Source organism: Habropoda laboriosa, unplaced genomic scaffold (genome assembly GCF_001263275.1).
Source record: "Habropoda laboriosa isolate 0110345459 unplaced genomic scaffold, ASM126327v1 scaffold134, whole genome shotgun sequence".
Taxonomy (NCBI): domain Eukaryota; kingdom Metazoa; phylum Arthropoda; class Insecta; order Hymenoptera; family Apidae; genus Habropoda; species Habropoda laboriosa.
Window position 1 is genome coordinate 1048407 of NW_017100266.1, and position 9102 is coordinate 1057508.

The following is a 9102-nucleotide window of genomic DNA, read 5'->3' on the forward strand; positions in this document are numbered from 1 at the left end:
GAAATTTTGAATTATATTTTAAAGAGTCTTAGAAATTCCTGAGGACGGGGGAGGTTCTTAATCCGGCAGATTCGTGAGCAATTTAATTGCGCATGAAGTTTAGAATTACTTCCATGTTGGAAATCTTGGAGATCTCTGAAGGACCTTGTAATCTTGATGAATTTAAGGGGCTGCAAATTTTCACGAGGCTAATTTCGCTCTGGAGCCAGGCATAACTTTGCGTTTTGCTGTTGCAATTCCTCTGCTTGCAATTTTGAACACTTCCAACACCTCTGTACAAAACAAACCAGATATCCTTAAATCCTTGAAATTTTCTGAAATATAAATTTAATTTTTTTAAGTCAGTTGTATGAATTTCTAGTGATTCGAGCAATTTGTAGCTCCGTGTTGGGCACTGATGGAATCTCGAACGACCAGAGGGACGATAATACGAGCCAATCGGCAGGACGTGCTCGACGAACGTAATAATCGATCGGTTGAGACGTTTGACACACTTTTCGAGGCGGACAACGATTAATTTTTGACGATGCATATCTGTTTCGCGGAGAAGGGAGCAGAGGCATAGCTATGCGTGGAAATAGTACTGGCTAGATGGTGAAACCTATGTATCGTAATAAATAATTGATATTATTCTTAGTTTTCGGCCATGAGATTAAAGAAGAACCTCTTAAACGCGTTGAAATTTGTCTGATAAAATTGTTCTCGATACCATTGACGTATAGATAGATGGGTATAAATTTTTCACTTTGAAATTTCACGCTAGAGGTTAATCTGAGGCAATATGGGGGCCAAAATGGCGGTTCAGTTGCTCAAATGAATCGAGTTATTTCTATTGAAAAACAATGTTATAGTTTTTTGTATATTGAAGTTTAGGTACTCAGAATTGAGGTTATGTTGAATTTTTAATCAAGTCCCGGGACTGAGGCTGTCGCAATACAGAATTCTAGTGGTTAACTAATTTAACCAACAAAAAAATTTTGCAAAAATTTTAAAACACACTTGGAGCATTAATAAATGATCCCGAGATCTAAAATGCTTATTACATAACCAATGGTTTCGTTGAAAAATTTTAGAAGAGTAAATTATACATTTCGATAAATTTGTGTGAAATTTTCCGTGTATAATTCCATGACCACTAGGTACGTTCCTGGTTGGCTCGTGTGCGTGATATTTATGAAGGTACACGCGAGGCACGCTCATAGCGTTCGCGTGTTAACTACCGTAACACTCGAGTACATCTGGGGTTGCACGGGTGGACGGGGTCGCGACTGAAAGGAAGGGGCTGAAAAAAGGTGTGAATGCGGGATGGCATTCATTCAAATGCCGTCCAATCACAGCATCGTACTCCAGGTCGAGTAGCAGGGCCGGCATACATCGGGAATTATTAAGTCCTCGCGATTCTCTGTCCCGCTAACGAACTGCATTAACCTAAATCAGGAAGAAAAGGCGCTGGATAAACTGTATAAATTGAGCAGATTCCACTCTCGTTAGCCGGATTGAGAGTATGGTTGTAAATGATTAATGGTTTGAACGAGGGCTTTCGTGTTGACTTTCGTCAAATTTGAAGTTATTTATGATTCACGGTATTACAAAAAAATAGCAGTAAAAAAGAAAGAAGTGGATTGAGTTAGAGTCATCTTAAATAGAGGTTATGTGTTAGAATATTAGGATTGGTTTTACGCATAATATTATTTAAACCTTAAGGCTACTTAGAATTGAATTATTGTTAAAATTTTGCAGTTCTTTGCGTGTAAATTATTTACAAGATGATTTATAATTTATAATATAAGAAAAAGGATAATAAATAGTGAGTAGAGAAAAGGATTAAGGTAAAATCGTCTTGATATAGATTATACGTCAAATTAAAGTCTATCGATGAAATATAATATTCTACAATAAAGTAAATACAAAGAAAAAGTTGAAAAAAACAATCATGAAGGAAAAATCGTATTAATATTTGTCAAATTGTGCACTATTTGAAGAGATTTTAATTGTTCTCTGATTTCTCCACTTAAGATACAGATCACAGTGAAATTTATGAGACCACCAGAGGATCCGGCTCGAATCGACAAGCCGACGTCTTTCCGGCAAGTGTTTTTGACACGAGGCGGCCTCTCGAATCGATCCAGGCCAGAATAGCCGAACCGGAAGTGGGATGTTTAGGCTCGATGGGAATGACAACGAAGAGAGTGACTTAACTTTGAATCGTAGCGCAGGGGATGCCATTCGCTGTGAATCACTTCAATGAATTTCCTAAAAATCCTAACCTATACGAGAATTACTTTCGTCCAAGGAGGGCGATTCTACTGCTTAAGAATTAATTAAAAGGGAAACGAATCGTCGACGTTGATCGAACGGGGATCCAAGCAGGCGTCAGACTCTTCCATGGACCCCTGTTGTCGCGTCTGAGTTGGGCTGTTATTTACTAGGCGAGAAAATCAGTGTAGAAAGGAAAATGTAATTGTAGTTCGTGTAAAGTGAGTTTCTTGGGATTGTTTCAACGTAGGTCATCGATATAACAAATGTTCCAATTATATTTAAGTCATTTTCAAACTCTGATGGTTATTGGATATACAGCATTATTGAAATTATTGTCAAACACCTATGGTTATTTATAAGTAAAATTATTACCAAAATCTACAGTTTTAAAGTTATTCTTTAAATTATGAATGTTACATTTCAGTTCAGAAAAAAAATTTTTTTTTTTTCATGGTATAAATAACAATTATTTTTCCGTTTAATAAAATATTCTCGAGTTAATGTCTTTTTTATCTGACAATACCCGTTTGAATATGACAATTCACATGGACACGATTGGTCAGAGTCAGAAGCACTATTGAACCGGTACGAACTGGATCTATGTTCAACATTCAGGTTTTCCAGTGTCGCCAGTTGAAACTGATACACTCCAGGCCTGAAAGACAAGTAACTTTCATCGATCTTGTTTGACGATCCCGTAAAGCCGGTGAATCCTCTCTCGTTTTTGCGTTTAATTGCTCGTCACAGCGACGAGCCCCGGACCCGAATAAATTTGAAAGCTATTCACGGGGAATTTTATTGGACGTTGTCCGACAGAAACTCCGACGATTCTCGCCGTTATTAATGTATCCATTCTGACCGCTTTTCACAGCTAAACTGCAAGGAAATTAAAAGGTTGTTACATGAAAAAAAAAAAAAATGGAAAAATTGCAATTTCAGAGAACGATGCTCGAAATTGTCACATTTTTCAAAGAAGAAGACGTGAAAAATTTCAAATTTCCCAAATTTCAAATATGGTCACCTAACCTAACCTCGAATGTAACAAAATTTCACAAACATCGTCAATTTTCGTCTTTCTGAAAACCCATTTTTGAAGGGAGGACAAATTTTCTAACTTCAACTTTTATTTCCCTCGAAAGTAACTTTTTCCACATAAAGAGGGGTCGCAAGAAAGTTTTGAAAAATAGTTCCAGCTGAAAGTTAAAGTTCAGATGTCCACTGCGACAGAGTGGTATGACAATTGCCAGCTGATTGCGATCTTGTAACTCCTAGAACGATAAATGATGTATGGAGGGCGAGGGAGGAGGGAATTAGCGATGGTGGTGGCAATCAGCGTGTCTCCGGAGTGGTACAGAGGCCCAGGGTTCTGTATCGACCTGATAGACTGTAGTCCGCGACAACTCGTAAAATACAGTGGTTACGCCGCGTGATTTCGAGGAAAACCATAATAGTCGACCCTGACCGTCGAGAAATCGTCCCGTTGGTGCGAAACAGTTCAAATGGATACTGCTCCCCTCCCATCACGATTTATCGACCAGGCAATTCTATCTAATACCTGTAACTTTTTTTTTTTTTTGCAACTCCATGGGACATCATAAAAATGACCAAAACTAACTGTAATTGTAATTGAATATTACTTGAAAATTATTTTTTCACCATTTAAAAATGTGTCCAATTATTTTCAGGGAAAATTGTGGAAAATTCCCTGAAAAATACTGGGTGTACAATCTCTCCAAGAGGAAGTGGGTAGGATATTAAAAAAAGGGAAAAAGGAGTACAATGTTAAGTGAATATTTTTTTTGCTGAGTAATTCTGCCAGTGCTCAAGGTAAAAAATTCATTTCAGAGAATAGAGTGGCCCAGGTGCAGCAATTTTGGGGCAAACGATAATTATAAGAAATGATGTTGAGAAATTCAGAAGACTGCTTCTGGGAGAGACTATTTACAGGGAGGTAAGAAATTTAATAAAACTCGAAAGGCGAAGTTTGTGTGGAAACCAAATGTAGCACTGTGCATACGCTCCTCCGTCACTGTCGACGCCTACGTAGAGTATACAAGGTGAAGGAGATGGAGGAGGAGAGAAACAAATTTCGACGTCTGCGTGTAAGGGTTCGGCAGCCTGAGAACTAGCAGGAGTCAGGACTCGTCGCACAGTGGCACAGAATCAATTTCCTTGACGTATCTATATTTCAGTTTTCATGGAGAATTGTTACTCTCTAGTTGAATGTTTCTAAAAAAAATGTTGCATTCTTTTTCCATCTCAAATTTCAGAAATGTTTTATGCTAATAATTCGACAAATTTTTAGGAGTAAGTTCAGTTTCAGTTTGGATTAGTTACTTGGGTGCTTGATTATTTGAGGAAAAGTTTGCATTAAGTTTGAAAATACTGCATTTAATTAACTTCATGATTTTAGTGTAATTTCTTGAGTCAAAACTAAATACTTAAGTATTCAATAATTTCAGACAAATTTTGGGCTGTCTTCTTTCTTTAATTTTACAAATATTACATTGTGTTTTATTAATTTTATAATTTTTCTTAATAACTGCTTCAGTCATACTTAGCTATTTAATTACTTCTTCCTTAAATTCTATCTCATCACTATTTTAAACGATTTCGTGAATCGACTATTTAATTATCCCAAGACATTGACGAATTAGAGTAACGAAAATTCCGCGTAGATAATCGCGCCATAATGGTGCATTTCTACGCGAGGTTGTACGCAGGAAACATTAACGTTATTTGTATCGCGAATTGGACTCGTGGACTGTCATGTTCGAAGTATAATTTGCGCCCTCGATATAAGACAATGGGGCTTCCCTGTGTCAGTCGAGCGTGAATTCAGTCAGATCAATTGATACCCCACACCAATCTTAACGATAAAAAAGAAACAAACATTTACTGCTACCTAATAGGAACCCATGGAAGAACAAAACATTCAAATAACCTGTTGCATCGGGTCAAAAGAAAAAAATCCAAAAGCCAGGTTGTTCGACTGAGATCCGTAGGAATCAATAAACCCATTAACCGAGCCTCTAATCGCCACCGTGCTACTTCTCTGTATATCCCATTGAACCTAACCTCGATCTGTCACCATTACCTCCTATACATGTTGAGCAAAGAAAAAAAGAATATTTTATAATCCTTCCATAAAAAATAGAAAAAATTCGGCAAGAGAGAGAAACGAGTAAGAAAATCGACTCTCTGGTGTCCTTTACTGTCAAAGAAGAAATTGATCGAGCGTCGTCTGGAGAGTCAGAGAGACAGAGATAGAGACATGGAGGGAGAAGAGGCGTCAGTGGCGCGTGTGCGCAGTAACCACGGCCAAGATGTCTGCCCGGCCGGGCCAGGTAGTCGTGGTTATGCGGCGCGGTGCGTTGCACACACCGTGGTCAGGTGAATCCTCGTTTTCTGTGCTGAGTATGTGTCCGCGTGCCGCGCGTCTCGTCGAGGCTAGGCGCTGAGCCGCCTTCTGGTGGACGGGGAACCGGTCGAGTCGTGCGTGACGGCCGTGCACGAGGTCCGTGGTGACTGGAGCTCACGCTCAGTGCACTCCATAGAGTGCTGGGACGCAGGAGAGACGGTGAGAGACAAGGAGAGACAGGGAGAGCCTAGGGAGAGACAGGGAGGGAGAAGCTTGAGGCAGGCGCGCGTATTGATTCCCGCGTGGCGTTATAGCGTGGTGAGGTGAGAAAGCTGCAACCGGAAGACTCGTGCCGCTTCCTTCTTGGCTTGGAAAAATCACCCTCGACTAACTCTCTCTCACTCTCTCTCTCTCTCTCTCCCTCCCTCTGTCTCTCTCTCTCTCTCTTTCTCTCTGAAGGAGTTCGACTCTTCCTGCCAAGTGGAAGAGTATACCTGGAACACGCAGGAAGGTACGTGCACCGGTGCAACGGCGACTGGGGTCACTTTGATTCATTCTGTAGAACCGTTTTAGAGAGAGTAATCACAACGACACGCGCGTCTTCCTTCCTTATGGTGAGACAGAGAGAGAATGATGGTGTACATGTGTTTGTGTGTGTGTGAGTGTGTATGGACAGGGAGGGTCGAAGGCACTCTCGAAAAAGGGTATATCGATCCGCCGGTCCGGGACCATTGGCTCTGGTACGCCACCACGAAATTGTGCTTCATTCTCGACCTCTTCTTCTTCATCCGCTTCTTTAGGGTACTCCTATATACTTGTACACTTTTTTATGCTTTTCTGTTCTTTCATTTGTGTACCTAATTTCCTGTGTTTTCATAACTTGTTATTTTACTCTTGCTTCTTTTATGAATTTTTTTTTTCGTTTTTTTTTGGTTTTAGAGAGTAGTGTACTCGGTGTGTTCCTGTTATTGTTAGACGATCGCTGACAGGTGTCGCTTCTCCAACGGATAGAACTGATGAAAGAATTGGCTGAGACATTGTTGGCTGCTGTGTAGCTCCTGTTACTCTCACAGCTCGCCCTTAAACGTATCCCTTATCGATCCAGAGCCCGGCTACGCTGCCGTATGATTCGAAATTTCGCCCCGTGAGCTTCTTCTGCGCCCGTTGCCGCCTTATCGACTTCTCTCTGTCATCTATTTTTCAACCAGGATTATTTGTACTCTCCTTATTGCTCTAATAATGTAGAAGAATCTCCTGAAAATAGGAGGATCTGTTTAATATGAATGAATAAGTAAATTTTGTGTATTTAATTTTCTCCTTTTTTTTTTCCTGAGACTGTACGTATAGACGCATTATTCTAAGAAGAAAAGTAAGTAATGGGTTTGCACGGGGAAAATCCATAATTAGAATAACGACACCCTTAGGGCGAAACGCAGAGCAGCGTATAAATAGCTTTACTTTCCACCTTCTATAACTTTCTTTGAAGATAATGGCATCGTTAAAGCACCCGCAATATATCCGTTCCTCTAGGAGCAGCATAAAAATTTCTGCTATGTAGTAGGGTCGAAATTGAACGCTTATGGTACTGTATATTTGTTGGTACACATAGTATCCAATGTAATCTTGGTACAACCTAACCTCAAAAGGATATCACAGTATTAACGTATTCTTTCTACTGTAAGAAATAAAGTGATGACAGTTGGTAATCTTTCGAATATTTTTTTAGCATTCATGCCAATTATTAGAATTTTTAAACATTTTATATCTAATTAGGTAATAATTTTGAACAAATGGCTCTTGAATTGTTTGGCAGAATATATTTGATATTTGGAATCATGAGGTTAGGTAATTCTCCAAATATTTTTATACCATAGGATAGTTATTTTTTAGCAATTATTTTACATTATATATATATAGTATTATGAAACTAAATAACTTTTGGCACATTCTGAACAATTATATAGGATGTTTTAACTGAGTAATAACTTTGTGTTGATTATCTTTCAGTTATTATATACAATGTATACAAATTGTTCCTGATTGATGTTTTTCATTCACAAAACGTTTAATTACTAATTATTATATACAATGTACAGGGTCTCTTAATAATTTTGATAAAAAAATTCTGCAACTGTGTTCTGTAGTTTGGTTAGGTTAGGTGGTTAGTTAGGCTTGATCTGTTCGTTTCTATTTTCCCTTGTACCTTTGGCTTTGTATTTCTTCATTGCTACGAGAGTCCCTCCTTGTGTCTTCGGGATCGATACAACGTGAAACGGAAAGCGGAATCGAGGAATGAAGTTCAGGAACCAGTTGAATCTCTCGTTGGATCTCGTCGTTTCCTTTCCCCATATATAATACCGGTACACTGACGCTCAAAACAATAACTTCTCCCCCTGTGTAGAAAGTTTTCAAGGAATTTTATTATCTGATCTTCCGTAGAATATTCAGTAAACGATCCTTTGTAAATTGCTTCGCTTAAGACTAGTTTCCATGTATGCGTTCATTTTCAAATATAAGCATGATGCATGCTTTTTGTTTATTCATACTGCTGCACTCTGCTCAGAACAAATAATGAACGAGAAGTGAATACATATCTGGGATGGGAGGAACAGTGTATGTGGTTTCATAAAAAAATTTTCAAAGTGCTGATTTCTATGAGTTCTTCGTTTTTGTAACTGAATAGTAGTTATAGATTAGATTCACGATTATTTTGAGCATTGCCTCACCTAAATTTATCGAACCTCTCGAGATAAATTTTCAATAATTTTAAACGATCATTTAAAATATTATTGAGGAAAGAAACTGCTTGAGGATACACGAGATATCTTGAGCAAGGCGAAAAAAATAGTCGATTGAGTTATCATCCAGAAAGGCGGTTGATATCACATGGACCAAATAGCCGATCGAACCGCCCTTACGACAAAGATTTTGCGCAGTAGTGGGTTCCCCCTTTTATTTAACGACGCCACACACACGTCCTCGCGCAGTTTGAGATCGTGTATCCCCCCGATGGAAGTCGCCTCCTCCTCGTTGTCGTCGGAGAGAACGAAAATCGTACCGCGATGTTGGGCGTTAAGTGGCGTGTACGACGTTGTTAAGTTACGCTTGGCGTGAGTCGGTGTAGTTAATCTCGCGTGTACGCGCGCGTGCCTTCTCGTGGACAGCTTTTTATATCCGTTCGTGGTTCTCTTCTGTTTTTTTTTTTAATTTTCTTTATTTTCGTTCGGTTTTTTGCCTTTTAACGAGCCTTCCTTGTGCCGAGAATTTCGTCGATTTTCAGTGAGATACAGTGAACCGTTTTAGGTTATTGTTTACTTGTGCTTGTGATTGAAGATTCGTCTGCTCTGTCACTTCGTTACTTGGTAAGATATCGTGAAAGTGCTCCGCAAAACTTAATTTGACAGAGAAATTGTAATAAATGGATAATGTAATAGTGAAATGACAAAATTTTATACATATTGTATATAATGAGTGGAGAATTA